This window comes from Fringilla coelebs (assembly GCF_963513975.1).
Source record: "Fringilla coelebs genome assembly, chromosome: 4".
In the NCBI taxonomy this organism is placed as follows: domain Eukaryota; kingdom Metazoa; phylum Chordata; class Aves; order Passeriformes; family Fringillidae; genus Fringilla; species Fringilla coelebs.
Window position 1 is genome coordinate 69,653,943 of NC_140032.1, and position 17,504 is coordinate 69,671,446.

Consider the following 17,504-nt stretch of genomic DNA (forward strand, 5'->3'; position numbering starts at 1 on the left):
GCATAAATGAAGTTTTACAGGCTTTCTAGGTGTGTTTATGTCCTCATTAATTTCAGCTACTGAGACTAGTTGCAAGAGTGAGACTGCACACAGAAATCTCAGGAATAGCTGATAAAGGGCAGGGCCATGAAAAGCAATTTAGGTGCCTCTACCCAGGGAACGGTGCTCAAAGGCATCTGCAATACAGGGCCTGCACAACTTGTTTGCCTGCTAACTTCATCATTCCTAAATGTCAATTTAAGAGTTCTGCTGCTCCTTCTCCCTGTGCTCTGACAAAGGAAAAGTGACCCTCACAAAACCATGTTTCTGTTTCCTTATTCCCTGGGACAGCTGAACGGTGCTGAACCAAAGATGCCTCTTCCCAACGCCCAGTCCATCCATTTTTCTACTCAGGATCATTAACTTTTTACACAAAAGAGTTAATTTTTATTCTATTGGAGAAAAAGTTTTCTAGATATTGTGCTTCCCCTTTAAAGATGTTAAAAAGAAAAAAAAAAAAAGCAATATTTAAAATTTAAGTGAAAACTAAAATTCCAAAATCATTCCCATTAAGAAATAAAAGCCTTTTAATTCATTTAAAGGTAAACTTGTTTCTTACAATTACAACTTGAACGACAGAAAGTTAGGTTTAAAACACCCTTGAAAAAATCCTGAACATTTTGAAGATTTTAAAATAGCCACTTCAACTGTATTGAGAAGTTAATATAAAATTTTCTTTTATATATATATACATATATGTTAACAGTTTGCTGTTGTTAGAATAATAACTTCCTTTTACTAATGCCTCATTTCTAGTTCTCATGACCAGCTGAAGATTGAGTATCTTATCCCAAGAGTTTATTCCAGAGCAGTGTCACTCCACAGCTCGTACTGTGGGACACCCCAACAAAGGCACCCACAGCAGGTTATGGCAGAAGCTCTACTCTCCCTGTTTGCTGTGCTGTAATTCAATTAACACAGCAAAGAGCAAACATTCCCAGCAGGCCTGAAGCTGCCTGTGCACAGAAGCCATGGCAGCATCCTGACCCCCCAGCCCTGCCAGCAGCAGGCACACCCTGCTGTCCCAGAATTGCTGTTTGGTGTCCCTGCCCCCCAGCTGGGAAATCAGCCCTGGGCCTGGATGTGCAAAGCACTCAGTCAGCAATGGTACAGACTGGGGCTCGCTCTTGCTGAAATAAGGAATGGTCATTTTGAATTAAAGGACAGGAGCTTGGATGTTCTGCCACCAAAGACTAGTTCTTTGATGGATCTGGTTTTCCAGAAGAGTTCATTTTGTATTTACTCAGTTTTGTAGGTAATTAAGAGCACATTTACAAAGCAATGCCCCTAAAAATTCCTTCAGTAAGAGATCCAGGTCAGCCCTTATCCAGAGGGTTGTTTTGCTGTACTGAGAGGGGTTTTTTCTCTGCGTCTTTCCAATAGGTACACCAGCAATAAACATCATCACCAGTGAGTAACCAGACAGAATATCTGCAATGTGAATACAGCATGTGGCTGTACAACAGTATAACACAAGAGTTAGCGCAGGCAATAAAAGAGTGATTCTTTCCTATTTCTTGTGGTAACATGAAAGAACATCAAGATCTGTCAAGAAATAATCAGAATAAGCCGCTCTGGGTAAGAGAAACAATTGTTTCTCATTTACAAGCTTCTCTAAGTTACTGGTTTTGCAGGGACTTCAGGCACTACATAGTAGAATTAGATTTATCAAGACAACATGTCTAAGCTCCTTTTCAGGGAATTCAATCAAGAAATTTCAGTATAAATCAACACAGAAAATGTTATCTTAATTATTAAAGCCACCTTGCTTATAAATCATCTGTTCCTGATGTTATTTTTCATCTCCTCCAACCCTGGAAATGGATAAATGGGCTGAGAAGCAGCTGCAGGCTGGGGAAGGGACTCCCTCTTACACCCCTGGCAGGATTTATCTGGGGCAAAGGAAAACAAGATGTTGGCACTGGGCCTGAATTAGGAATGAACTACAGCCCAGAAGATGTTGTTATTTATTATCTAACTTTTTGGGGAGTTTTCTTTTAAGGACACATCAACATCCTGAGCTCTCTGACAGATCCTGTAACAACATCAAAGCCAATAGGGCAGGTTGGTTGTTGCCTCATTGTTTAAAGCATCGACCATCCCACAATGTTTTTTTCTCTTAACCCTTAAACAAATGCTGGGAAACCAGCAAGAACTGAAAGGGATTTCCCAGGACAACAAGTCCAGGAGAGGAAAGATTTATTGTAATTTATGTATAAAACAAATGTGATTTACCAGTAGCCACAAGCTGACTGATGTCTTCACAGGAGCTTTGCAGAAACCTCAATGTGTGTATTTAGCGCTGCCATAGCAGGCAAGGAAAAAACACCTTAGTTTACCCATATTTTTAAACTTTTGGGCTTTAATCATGGCAAATTAGACCTAATGAGAGATTTCCTTTTGCTAAGTGAACTTAGTATCAGGCAAATGATGGAGGACCTCTGTGGGGAAGGCAAGACATAATCAATACTTTTTATTTAAAAGTAGGTTTGAAAAAAAGTTCAGGCACCCCAAAGAATAATCCTTACTAGGGAAAAAAAAAGGCAAGAAAATTAACCTGAAAGAAAATGAAAAGCAATTCAGAAAAATTAGAATGACAACAATGAACTCAGCAGTGATGCAGTTATTGTTCCACAGTCCAAATGCCTTTGGGAAATTTTCAGTTGAATGTTTCATTTTTTTATCCAACTTTTTACTCTGGAAACCTTCTGACCTCTCCATAGTTCTCTGAATTTTCCTGTTGCCTACTAAACTACAGGTAATTGATTTCACTTTGCAAATTCAGCCCTGTCTCCCCCTGAATAAAATGAAAGCCTCTGTTCCATGCGCACAAGACAATGCTTTTCACAGTTCTAAAATATCTGCAGGAGCTGTGTGATTTAACGTTTTAATGGACAGTGAGTGGTGGATATGTAAATATTCATTCTGCCTTTCTCCCATATTTTCTGCAGTTGCACAATTAAGTGTCATGTATCAAACTCATAAAAAGGGAACGTTTTCTTTCTCTGCTTGTACAAGAACCAACAGTTAAGCTACTTGTGGCTTTTTCCAGGCTGGAGCACTTCACTGTACTTTCCCTCAGTATGTACTTTGGGGTTTTTGGTTGTTTTTTTAAAATGGTAATGTAATGACTCTTGATTAAAAACAAACAAAACTGATCAGGCAAAAGCTCCTCTGAAATCCCAAATGCAATTCTCACCAGTTTGCTTTCCTGATGGCAGGACTGGCTCTTGGTATCTGCCATCTGCTGTCAGAAAAACCCCGCCCTCCTGATTTCCCCAAGTGTGGCATTTCTATTGGCTGCGCTTTCCCATAAGGAAAAGCTGGGATATTTCACAGATTCTACTTGGATTAGAAATTTGCTTGTAAGAGCTATGAGGTTCCTTGCTGCCTACCCAGTACAGTTTTGGCACTGAAGTTTTAAGAACTGTAGGGGGTCACAAGGACAGCCACTCTGCACACCAGCACAAACCAACGGGCAGTGTTTATTTCTGCCACTCAAAACAAGCCAGGCTTTACTGCCACGAACACAAGGAATTTCCCAAAGCTCAGCATCCCTCTCTGTGCACTGAGCTCCTCTATTACAGTGTTTCAGTGACTCCAGCTGCTGCAGGAATAATTCCCTTATCTCCCCTCTCTATTTCATCAGAGCAGGTAAATGACCAAGCATGACCTGTCCATGGAAAGCAGAGCACTGAAGGATGCTGCTGCTCCCCTTCCCCCGGGCAGGCTCTTCCCAGCACTGACTGTGGGATGGGGCCCTGCCAGCTGCTCAGTGCTGGGGGAAGGTGCCCAGGATCCACACAAAGCCCCCACTGAAACTGAGGCTCCACACTGCCTTCATCTCACCAGCAGATTGTTTCCATTGTCCTCTCTTCCCCTTCTTGCAAATGAAATAGTTCAAGTCGCTGCAGAGAGAGGCCACACGTGAATTGCTCTGTCCAAGAGTCCATTTCTATTGAGAGCACGCTGTTAGCCCAGGCCTGGGCAGTCAGTGCAGGGAGTCAGTGCTGTGCCATTGCTGTGCTCCCTAAGGACACTGGGAATGACATGGGAGCCTGGGAAAGAGGCAGCAAAACCAGCTGAGTGACACTTCTGACATGAGGAGACAAAGAAATGGCTCCTTTACCTGAAAGGCAAAACTTGCCAGGTAACCTCAGGCTCAGAGAGAGAAAAGTGAAGGGCAGGAGCCAGGGTGGAAAATGCCAGCTGTGCCTCTTCTACCAACCTGGACTGAATGTCTTGCTCAAGGAGTTACACTGAAATTCCTATTGGAAGTTCATTCTTCCAATTGCTATTATGAGAACTCAACCTACCTAATTAACAGTGGGTGGGTACCATCTAGGAATAAATATTAAAGCAAAATGCAAACCACACACCAAAATGAATTTCTGACTCAAATACTGAGGACAGAAGGGCTACTAAGTTAAAAGCCATTATGTGTTGGCATTTGTCTTGATGAACTGCCTTCAAACCCTTTGAATCCTATGGCCAGGATTCTGATTCCTTAGGGAAATGTCTGAGTCCTGTACCCATGACCCAGAGCACAGAATCAGATCAGTTTTCCTCTCTTTTGCTACAGTTTGTACTGTGACGGTTGGAACCGTCACATACACATTCATTACAGATCTTACTGTCAAAAGACAACTTTTCCCTCATTTCCCATTCCCCTTCCTCTCATGTGACTGATGAAGCAAAATAATAAATCCAAGCCAAAAGAGTAGCCAAAAATTTCAAGAAGAAAACATCCAGTTGAAATGCCTGTTCAGCAGTCACAGACACGTGCCCGTTTTTCTTTACAAACATTAAATCAAGAGTTCTTTAATCTTGCCACTTCCTACATAGATACTCCTCACTCAGTGACTGCCACTTTTGCTTCTAAGTAAATTGTGAAGATTTATGAAGGCAGGCTCAGGAAAATACATTTCCACATGCGTATTAATTTCTCTAATCTAAAATCAAATCTCCCCTTGTTTTTGTATCTGAACTACACCTCTGCCATCATAAAGCTGCTTTAGGAGCTTTTTCCCAGCCAGGGCAATCTGGCATCCAATGATCTCTGCAAGTTGCACATTTAATTAGTCTGAGAAACTCATTAAGGTACCTGGAATATTAAGATACCAGCATTGCTCGAAGCAGCCCAGTGCACACTCTCACATGGCAGATGGCACAGGCTGCTGACACCTGGGCTGCTTTGCCATCTTGCTGACAAACACAAACAGGCAGCAGTATAACTGTAACATACATAATCATAAAAAAGGGTCTCGAAATAAAATACCCATCAGATCCTCTGCTTCCTGGAGGCCTGGTGGTTCATCAAGAGGCATTTTGCATTCAGTCACTGGGTTTGAAACAGGACAAGCCCAGGCTGAGGCTCTGCTGTCGGTTCTTTAAAAGGCACTCAGGATTTTATGTCCCCTCCAGGAGGAGCCGAGCGCCCTTGGCCTCCTGGGGCAGCGCCAGCACCGGCTCTGGGGCTCAGGGGGAACTTTATTCCCCCTGCCCTCAAAGGTCAGGTGCCACATTCGCTGCTGCTCCTCACCTGAACAGACTCAGAGAGCACTCCCAGAGCTCCAGGGGATCTGATCAGAAAGGGACAAGCTTTAGGATGCTGCAGCCTCTGACTGCTTTTACCTCCACTGCCAACACTGATGAGCTGGGAGCTCCTGCTCCTCCTCAGCAAAGTGCAAGGTGTTTTTAGGGTCTGGAGAGATGGGCATGGCCCAGACAACCCAAAGTTAATCAGCAATCTTCAGGCACAGGGTGTGCCCCAAATCATAGCCAGTGTGGAGAAAAACGGCACTGCAGGTGTGTGTGAGAAATGGAGTTTTGTTTGCACACCTGGGCAGCAGCGGTGGCCACCAGCACAGCATCAACTGCCAGCAGAGGGAGAGGAGGATGTGAGCATGTGTCACAACAAGTTTCTAAACACAATCTCTGCCATTAAACATTTCTCCAATGTCTAAACCCTTTACAGCCAAAATTAAAAACATTTCCTCATCACATCTCCTCAGCATTTCCAAGAGACCTCATTTCCTTTTGATTTGCTGTCAGGTAAAGAAACAGAAAAATAATTGAGGGCTGCTTCAGCTGCCAGGACCAGGTCAGGTCTCACACCCTGGTTTGGTGCAGAACCTGATGAAGGGCCTTTCCAAAGGGGAAGAAAAACTGGCCTTGGATTCCTAGGGTATATTTCCTATCATCCAGGTTGCTACTGCAGAGACAAAATGGAGCATTACACTTACAGAGAACTCCGTGCAGTAAAATGTTTCTCCCCTGCACCACTACCCTTATCTAGTGAAATGATGATTTGTAGTTGAACTTTTAAAACCCTTGCACATAATTCCACATGAAATTGTTCCAGAAGCTTGGACTGCTGCAGGCAGCCTCGTCAGAAAGTGAACTGCAAGCTTTAGCGCTGCAGTGCTCGGGGTTATTTTTCATTATTGAAATCAGCCTGGACGCCTTCCACTGATCAATGCAGGAAATTAATTTCTTGTATTTCCTGGCATAAATATGTCTCAGCAGCACTGACTCTTTGTAGCAGAGCCCCAGAAGGGCACAGCATGCCAGCCCGTGCATGGTGACAGATCTGCAGGGGCTGGCAGGCAATGGAAAGCTTTGAGAAAGCTGCATTTCCACAAAGCTCTCAGTGTATATCTACGTGTGCGTGCAGATATATTTGTTTATTTATTTCTCTGTGCTGCCATCACCTCTTGTGGTGTTAATGCCACATGTTCCACTTGCTCAGCTGCACCTTTCACCCTCAGGGCAGAGGTTGGGCTCACCAGACCACAGCTCTTCTGTTACCAAGTGTTCCTTCCCACCAACCACACCCTCCCTGCCCTCTGCGCCAGGCACTGTCCTGCAGGGAGCAATGCCCTCACACAGGACGCTGATGGCACTTGGGAGAAAAATAACGGTGTGGTTTTCTTCCCTGAGAAGAAATGGAGCAGCTCACAGCACAGCACAACAGTTTCTAAGCTTAAGAAAACAAAATGCTTTAAAAATACCACATGACTCCAGTTTTGACCTCCTGTTACTGCAGTACCTGTTTATTTAGAGCTCACAGAGCTGGCTCAGCCAGTTAATTTAATGCCTAACAGGCAATGCTATCCCTGTGTGACAGTCTGTTAGTCAAGCACAACATCCACACCCCATGGGAAGATGTTTGAAACACAAAGAATTAAGTAGATTTTTTTAATACCAACATACACAATTAGTACAGAGTGTAACATGTTCTGTTGGTTCCAAGCAGATCTTTGGAAAGACAAAGAAAAAATGAAGTGAATTGGAGGCTTAGAGTCAATGCCTTAATCAAGCCAAAGAAACCAACTGGCCAGATGCCTGAAACTTGTCCTCTCTCTCCTATCCCATTTCTGAGGCTGCCCCACAGGCCCTCCCAGGACAAGTCTCACCACCCTTGGCTGAACAAGCTTTCTTCCTGAACTCCTCCCACCATAAAGCATTATTTATTTTCATCAGATGTACAGAGGGAAAAGGAGAGAGGGCAGCTGCCAGGAAAGTGAGTGCAAGCGGGAAAACCTGAGCTCTCCCCAGACACAGGTTCCTATTAATCTTTCTGCCCAGGGGGAAAGGAGAGAGCCTAAAAGGCTGCAGAAGAGCAGTGTCGGAAGAAAAGAAACAGCCTGTTCCCTCTCCAGAACCAAAATAAAGGAATTCACAATTATCAATGCTCTTTTGAGCACAGTTTCAGTACATATGCTCCAGTCAGATTAGACTGTTTCTTAGCACAAACTGGTGCTGCTTCACTTGGTACAACCAAACACAGATGAGATTTTTCCCTGTGAGGGTGGATTTGCCAGTTGCAATACAAACACAGATCTCCTCAGAAAGCCACCTCCTTCTCATGGGACACAGTAGAAAACACAGACTAGGGAGGCAAGGTGGCCTTGAGAAAGGTTCTTCCACAACAAACCTAAAGCAACTGCCTGGATCAGAGTTCTCAGCTGTAGACACACAGGTGTGAGAAAAAGCAGTGGTGAACAAAGGGACTTGAGAGGAGGCATAGAAAAACCTGCCCTGCAAGAAGCAAAAACTTACAGGGTTTCAGTTTTGATAAACACCAAAAGAAAATAAAGCCCTGAAAGGTCATATGATTCACCCTAGCCCTAGCTGTACATCCTCCATCCTAAGACATGCAGCCATCTCCCTTTTCACATATACATTCCATCCTGAAGCAGGACTAGTCTGTAAGGCTTCATTTAAAAGCTGCATATCCTTTTAAGAGGAATTTCAAGCAGGAGACTTTCCAACTCAAAATTATTTTATTTTTGGGTACCATTTGCTCAGTAAAGGTTAAATTTCTAAAAATAATAAATTCTAAGTGGGTACCATACTAATGTGCAATTCTACTTGTGAGAGCTGCTGTAATTACAGCTGTCCTTCCAGAGAGCTGATTGCAGAGATGATATTGGACACAGGCCTGAGTTGAGGGCAAACCCCAGTAGGATGCTGTTATCTCCCTCCTCTGCCACATGACTTCCATGTATATATTTCCATTTAAACCTGCATTTTCATTCCAGGCTGGTGCAGTGGACAATCAGTCCCCAGGCACTTGGAAAGGATCTCAATTTGACAGCAGGACCTACATTGATATCAGCTTTCAGAATGGGAATGCTCTCTGGAGAGTCAATTCCACTCTCAGCACTTCAGCAGGAGACTCAGGAAAAGAAGATTATATTTCAACTGAGCCTAGCAGGAAGCTTCCAGCACTGTATTTTGGATTTCTTTCCTGATCCTCCCAATCTCTGGCCACCTGTATGGGTGACATGACTCTGCTGATTATAGCAATCTGTTGGTGGCACTTAGGAGTGTTACCAGTTGTGCACCTGAAGAACAGAAAACTTCAGCAAACATGATTTCCTTTTCCAGGGAAATTAAGGTTTTGCAGGCATACTGTCTTTTTCAGGCCCTGCTTTTAAAACTACCTGAGCCTGAAGTAGAACTTTTCATACATTACACCTTCAAGGTTACCACCAGCTGTGCTCCAGGCATCATCAATGTTCATCACTTGGTACTTTGATTTTCTGATTAGGGAAGCATTGACAGGGCAATAAGACAGCTAAAGACCAGGGAAATCATTAATCAGGCACCCCAAGTATTGTCAGATCTGGCTCCTGTCTTACATCATTACATTCATGCCCTGCTCCTTTCCCAGTCTCCTGCCTCTGAAAAAGGCATTTGCTACCACTGCTGGAACCACACACCCCATGCAGCTGAGCAGGGCTTCTCTCTTTGGAGGCAACACATCTGAGCCACAGTAAATTACACACTTCATTTGCCATTTATTTACTTGTTAAGTGACTCAGTCCAAGCCTCTCACATTTTAATTTCCATCAGGGATGCAGTGTCTGGCTGTTCTTTACGTTCAGAGTTTTTCTGTTGAGTCACAGAACTCAGTGCTGAGCTCCTGATCCAGTTTTCCTGTGTGATTCACCCCATCCTGACCCAGCCCCAGATCTGGATTCTCACCCAATCACCACGTGCTTACAAAATGACGTGATGACTGCCAGGAGCTAAGTGGGGGAGAAGGCTGGAAACAGCCCCACTCTAAAATGCTCAGAGTACAAACTCATTTCCTGGGTGACTTCCAGTCATCCAAGTCAGCCAGAAGCAGAGTTTGCCTGTTTGACACGTGCTGTGCTGCTACTGACTGAGGGCATCAGGAACTCCTTTCTCACTTTGCTCACGTTTAAGGATTTCGTTGTTATATCAGCCCTTTTTTTTGTTTCTGCTTTATTCTTAGATGCAGAACAGTAACAGCTCATTAACAAGCTGTAAACATCCACTGTGACAAAACAGAAGTAGTTTTTACATGGATAGAGCATCAAGTGGGCTGTAGCCAGATTTTGGGGAGGTGTGGGAAGGTGGGTGAGAGCTTTTCCCAACATGCAAAGAACAGATGAGTGTGTGCTGGATGTGAAGCCCAATTGCAAACCTTAGTGAGGTTTATTATTAGCAAAAGGACTGGGTTTATTTTTTGACAAATCACATTGGAGAGAAAAAGCAAGAGAACTAAAGGGATACAGCCTGAGATTCAGACACCATATTTTATTAAAGATAATGAATGTCTGAATGTGAAAGCCAAACTCAGAATTCTTCCAGGGCAAGCTCTCCAATCTTTCATGGCCAGCCAGACACCCAAAATCAGGACAGGTTCTCCTGGCTTCCTTAGCCAGCTTTCCACCCAAAAAACGCCTTAAAAAACTGAGCCTGTCTCTGATGCACCACAGAAACACATCCAAACTGCCAGAAAGGATTCAGACTTGCATGACATGGAAGAGAACAGAGTGGGGAGTGGAGCAGCACTGGTTAGAGATAAAGCAGAGCCCACCCTGCAATTACACCCCATTTTTAAGAGGCTGTTGAGGCAATGGCAAACATGAGCCAAGGGGGAAGATGACTCCTATTTCATTATTACTTTGGAAAAGGAGCTTAAAACTCTCCCCTGTATAATTTCTTTATTGCACAGTGTCATCCTTTCCCTGATAAAATAAGAAGGTAAAAAGCAAGGACAAAAAGCCTGCTTGTTAAGGTTTACTTTCCATGGCTGAGGATGCCTCCAGAAGTGAAATAAGACCTCAGTAAATGCAGCAACAGCAGCAAACACTCTGCTACTGCTCACATCCTTCACTGGTTCCTGGGAGAATAGAGCTGCCTGAACATCTTCAGCTTCTAACCTTGATGTGCTGGGAGAGGCTGGAAGGGAACAATCCCTGCTGCCTGTGTACAAATGCTCACAAGTTCAGCAGCGTTCAAAGCCAGCAATTCCCTGCCCTGGTGAACTTTTCAGAGCCTCTCTGAACACTCAGAATAAAAAGAAAATTGTAAAATGCACGGCCTCAGATTTGGAGAGCGCCCTGTTAGCTGGCAGCATGTGCCTGATTTGACTGGGCTAACAACTGATGAACCAGGTCCTGCTTCACAGAGAGCTGCTCATCCTCACAAGGAACACTCCAGCCCCAATGAAATCGCCCAAAATAAAAAAGGGAAACCTTTTCCTCACGTGGCAGGGAGTCTGTAGAAAAAGACACAGAGAAACAAGAGATGGCATCAGAGAGCAGCCAGCCTGGTGATTTCAGTAACCCTTGGGGATATGGGAGAGGGATCTCCGCTGCTTCTTTCTCCCGAACCCCAACAGGGCATCCTGGCAAGGACCTGAACCAGCAGCACCCTTCTCTGCCTCCCTTTCACTATTTTATACAGCATTGACAGAAGCTTAAAAAGTTGCAGTTTCACCACTGCAACTTCTGCCTGCTTTTGCAAACCACTACTGCAGTATCTTTCTCTGAAGCTACAGATTTATAAACCCTGTTGATTGCCTTTTTCTTTCATGGAGTAGAATTCCCTTCCCTGCTACAATCCACAGTTCTTAGGAGAAGTGAGGACAGATCCGTGGAAAGACCATTTTGTGATATCTTTGCTAGCAAACTCTTTTACAACTGCCTATTCTGGTTCAACCAACAATTCTCTGCTGGTTTGGATTTTTTTTTTTTATTTTAAAGGATGCTTATTCTTAAGTAAGAATCAATTATTTATGTATGAATCCTTAAAATAACAGCACTAAGTCAATTCACATTACTTAGCCCCTGCACGTGCAGTTTGAACCCTTGAATATTCACACTGGCTATTAAAAACTCTCAGTATTTCTACCACTTCACACTGGCACAGCAGCCAAGATGCTTTAACACTCTGTTTTGTCTGGTAATGTTGTGGCTTCAGAATCAGAGTGAGAATTACATCCCCAGTAAAATGTGTAAAAAGACACATTGATGCTTTAGTTTTATTGAGGCCTATTTCCCACAGAGATGAATATTCCATTTTTCCACGGGGATAATGTTTCGCAGCTATCCAGAAGAGCATTTGTTGTGAGCTCTGTGGTGTAGGAGCTGTCACAATATCCCTGCCTGTTCCCCTGCTCACACCTCAGCCCTTTCCGGTACTTCTTAGTCACAGCATGATTTGCAGAGGTCAGGATGCTCCACAGCACACACCAATTTTTACATGTCCCAGCTTTTTCCTGACTTTTTCCTGCTGTGGCCGTTGCCTCAGCATTCTCAGGGACAGGGAGAGTCTCTTCTGATTGAGCTGCATCCCACACACACTAAAGTCCTGTTATCCCCAAGCAGGGAACCAACACAAACATGGATTCAATTTCAACTAAAAACCCTGCCTAAATGGTATTTAGTCCCAAAAGGTTGTTTCTCTCTCCTGCTATAAAGCTGACAGGGTTGGGGACTGATTTCTCCTTATTCACTCCTCCGGCTGGGAACTCCTTGTTTCTTTCGGCACCAGACTCCTCTGGCCAACAGGAGCAGCCTGTTCCTGGCACGGGCAGTGCAGCTGTGCAGGGGGGCACAGAGGGAGCACGGTGCTGGGCACAGCCACCTCTGGGGGCTGGAGGGCAGCAGGGCACGTCCCACAGCAGCTGCCTTCAGCCCCTGCCCTGGGCTCTCCCCTCCCGGTCTGGGTCGGGAAGGCACTGGGTGCTCCTGGTTTTGCTCCTTCAGTGCTGCCCCTCCTGCTCTCGGGGATGCCGGCTCAGGGCAGCCCCTGCACTCAGGCAGCAGAGAGGCAGATGGTGTTTGGTGCAGGAGTTATGGCAGGAGGACAGCTCAAGCCATTTCCCTAAACAGCCAGCAAAACACATTTCATCAGAGGTAAAGGATTTCAGAGATTTAGCAGAACTCAAAACCCAGTCCGTAGGACAGATAAGGAAGCTGCTAGGAGACATGAAATAAATTTAGATAATTCCCTTTCACCTACCACAGGGGAAGAAAACTATAAAAAGAAAATACTGTGTAGCTATAAAAGGCATTGTTAGGTTATATAATGGGTGACCATCGGCCATTTTCACATCTCATCCTCCACAAAGCACACAATCTTTTTTCACAGTTGCTGGGCCTTGATAACCCCACACTTGTGTATCCATTCAAATGTCAGACCCCATCTCCCTCCTGCTGCACTCAGAGCTATTTGCTCACTCAGATCCAGAGACACCTTTACCTTTCAGGTGGTCTGTTCAGCATCAATTATTGAAAATACCCCATCTACTTCTAGTCTGTACTCTTTAATTGCTCACTGCTAAAGCACATGTAGGGCCCCAAACGCCTAAGCTGGTCTCCTGCCCTGTCAGCTTTCCCAAACCGAGATTTTATCTGCACCCACAGGTTTCCCCTGTCACAGGTTCAGAAGACAATGCCTGCAGCAACACCACCACTGTATCATCACACCACAATCCTCTCTCAGTAACTGCAGCTTCCCATAAACCACCTACATTAAATCACATTGGGGCATTCAGAATTCTTCTGCCACAAAGGCCATGTGTTCCACAAGGCTCTTAAATCAAGAGGTGAAACTGTTCACCCAGCTCACCAGCCTTGCTCAATTTCTGCACAGGAACAAAGAGGATTTTCCCCTAATCTTACTATGAAGTGTGGGGTCATAAAAGCTGTGATTACATGGCTGTGAAAACGCACCCCGGGCCTGAGGCACTGATCCACTCCGAGTATTGGAGCAGGCTTCCCTTCTGCCATTGCTCATTTGTACTTCAACTGTGCTCCCAGAGCAGGGCCCACCATCAATTGTTAATTGCTCCTGTTCAGGATTTCTTCCTTGGTGTCACTTGAATCACTCTTGCTGCCATCATGGCAGCAGAGAGAAAATGTCCACTACCTTTGGTTATAGGGAAACATCACTCCTGTGAGACTGGAAACCGCTGACATTCAGCCCAGTAAAGAGCCCTGAGTTAGAAAAAAGAAACAGTAACACAAGTGCTGTATTATATAGGTGCCAGTAGCTGAAGGTTATTTTAGTAGGAAGTTTAGGGAGAAGCAGGCAGGTAATACAGAAAAGTCTTTTTGGATACCTAAACCAAAGGACAACAAAGTGACCTGTAAACTTTCCTTACTGCTGTAGGTAAAACAATACAGATTAAATAGATTCCTCCATACACTAGATTCATCTCCAGAGGAAGGGATTCAAAAATCCTGTGCTAAACCTACAAATGAGTATTCAGAGATGGTCTCGATGGAACTGTTAGGGTGATAGAGAACAAGTTATAAAATAAAATCAACATAAACTAGTAACAACAAAATGCCCCAGTGAAGTCAAAGTCCAGAAGATTTGTTTCCATGGAACAAACACCTCCTTGAAACAGCCCAGGGAAAAGAAAAGGATCAGTTCTAGAAAGGACAGATCAGGTACCAGTGCAGCATTAGGGAGCCTCCAAGAGTTTGATCCTTACAGAGAGAGGCCAAGGAGCAGCAAGATATTTTCTACAGGAACTGTCAAACAGATGTTATAAGCACAGTGATTGTCATCCTCCACTAGCTGGAGATAACTGAATATCAGGAGCATCCCCGAGAAGCCATGCAGCCAAATGTTACACAGAAACCCAACCATGCCTGTGCTCAAAGTCCTTTAAAAGCAGTTTGGTAAACCAAAATTAATGGTCAAAATGCTGCATGAGTTTTAAATGTTGAGGGTTGTGCACAGGGCCATAATTTCCCATCAGAGCCACTGAAAGGGAGATCCCCCCGCAATAAACCTGTCACCACCTCAGCTCTAGAAAGACCTCATCTGGTTTAGAAGGATTCAAACAAGACAAAACCCAAATATCCCTTTGGAGCTGATAACTCCCACAGAGGATTGGTGAAGGCCATAGAGAGTGAGAATAATGATGCTGCTCATGTGGGTTGCAACCACATAAAGAGAAGAACAAGACCAAACGCCAAAGGAAACAAGGGCTGTGTGCCACAGCAATGGCCTGGCAGCGGGCTAAAGGGAAATGTAAGCACAATGTCAGGAGAAACTGCATGAAAGAGTTTCACAGAGGAAAATGTGAAAGGTTTGCCACTTCACAATGGTCTAAAGACAACGCACCCATCTGGGAGAACACCAGAGGCACAGATGGACACAGAGCACAGGATTTGATGGAGCCCTGTCCGTGCAGAGTCCTCAGCCAACACAAAAACCAGCACAGCAGAGAAGGGCCAATTGCCCAGCCTGGACCTTCTTTTTTTGGTCAAGTTTGAGGTGCTCCTTAGCAGAATAATAGGGGGAAAGAAGAGTAAAGCTCAGCTCAGCAATGACAGAGCTCCTGCAGCTTTAGATAAAATTAAACATCAATATAGAAATCCTCCTTATAAACTTGTAAATGAAATCTCAAATTTGGGATTAAGACATACTAAGCTCTTCCCCAATTTTCTGCTAAAGGAGATCTTTTCAAGTTCAGGCATGTCAAAATGGAGCTATCTGCCTCCATCACAAACTAATTTGAGCCAGCACTTTCAGCCCTGTCTAGCACAGAGATTAGATAGGCCAGGCAATTTTTTACAGCAGGTCCCAAGCTGGAGTGGTCCAATTGCTCCTGGGGAGATTTATGGAAAGCCATTTCTGATTGGTATTACTGATTGACACTGATTAGTACTCCTGCAAAGATAAGTCTTATTTACACCACATGGTCACAGAATATCAATTACAGGCAGGGAATGGGTGGGTTTGCACATTCTCCTTCTCATTTTTAAATGAAGGAGTGAAGCCATCATTCACCAGCAGCATCCTGAAAAGATGAAAGGAACATTTTGTGGAACTTCATTGCTTCCACCAAATAGCCGCATTTCCCTTTTCTCTTTTGTCAGTCTTGCACATCTTCACAGGCATGTGAAGCTGTCAGAGGAGTTAAATGCCCCAGGCTGTAACTTCCATCCTATTAATAACTATTATTATAACTGTTATAACTCAGGCAGGCTGCACATCTGTCAAACAGGGAATTGAACATCCTGGGGCAGGAAACAGTCCTGGCTGTAGGCACCGAGTGGCTCAGCTGGCCAGCCCCAGCATTTCCTCACTCTGCAATGATGCCCTTAGAGCTTTAGTGCCATTTCTGCGCTGCCCCTTTGCTGCTGGTTCCCTGAGCACAGCTCCATGTGCTCCAGGTGACCCCTGCAGGGCTGGGAGGTGCCGCAAGAGCAGCTCATGGAGCAGCTAAACATGAACCAGGGAGTTTTGGATCTCAGTCAAGTTAAAGAAACTATTTCAAACCAAAATGGTCCTGAGCAGCCCCCAGGAGCATACCTAGTTATCTACAGGCTTAATTGGCAAAAACCCCTAAGTGTTTACGTGCATTAAGCAGGTCTGAGATACCAGCAACAACTTTTCTGAGAAGTTCTGAATTTTCAATATGTGCATCACTTATATCCTTTGTGGAGAAAAATGTGTTCTTTAAAACAAACTGAATGAACATTTGCAAATAAATTATTTACTTGCTGTTTTGGACAGGAAAACAAGCAAACTAAAAGTGGTTCAGTAACAAATCAGTCACATTCTGCTTCCAAAAGGCAGAGCAGCACCTCTGTATGTAAAGAGGAAATGGAACTCACCTCTTCCTTAGAATAGAACAAAACCTCACTGCCTCATCCATGAACTTCTCACAATGTGGACCTAAACCTTTCTTCTAGGCCTTTAACTTGCCAAAATGCTCTTCCAAGCACTAACAAAATGAATACAATCTATTTACATGAGGGGAGGTAAAATGTGACTTTGCAAGGTAAAATGAATTGCAAATTCTTTATTTATTCATCCTTTCAGAGAAAACCATAAGCCTGTAGCTTGCACACTGTGCTTCACCTTGCACATCCATCTGAGTTTAAAAAGTGCAATGTTGGCAAAAACCTCTAATCAGGACTTGTTCTGCATTGATTTTCTTTTCTGTGAGGTCAGATGCCCCATTCTGTGAGCACAATTCTAATGTTGTCATGCAGACACACTGCTCTTGGCCTGCAAGAGAACCGCAGTGCAAGAGCACCACGAGCACAGCTGGGACTCCTTGCTGCCTTCCACACAGCAGGTGTTTATTCCAGAGACAAGATTTTTACTCAAACACATCCACATTATCCACAGTCACACATTTGCCCATTTCTAATAACTTGCTCTGAATCACATCATTTGCTTTTCCAACTCCAAGTACCTTCAGGAGCACTTTGCACTTCCTTAGCAGGAGTTGTTTATTCCTCTCTCTTCACTCTAGAGCCAGAACCCACCCCCACATTACTGCACCTTACACACAAGAGAAGCAGACAGATGGTCAGGTTGCACTGCAAGAAAAACTGCAGGTGGAAGCCCCTAAAAAGAACAAGACTATGGCAATGAATGTGGCAATGACCATGTGTTTTTCTGCATTTCAAGCCATGCATGTTGAGATAGGTGCCAGCACCTAATACACTGATAGATATCAGCTTCAGCTCTGGGAAACATGAGCACTTTCTCCAGTGCCAGACCAGCAATGCACATTCCTGCCCCTGAGTTGAGGAATTCAAAGATTTCCTTCTCGTGTGCTCATCATTTTCTGCCATGAACATTTTGTTAGGATCTTTACACGGCTGGGCATTGAATGGGCCCTTTTGAAGGGGTTCACAGTCCATGGCTCACTGAACTCATCT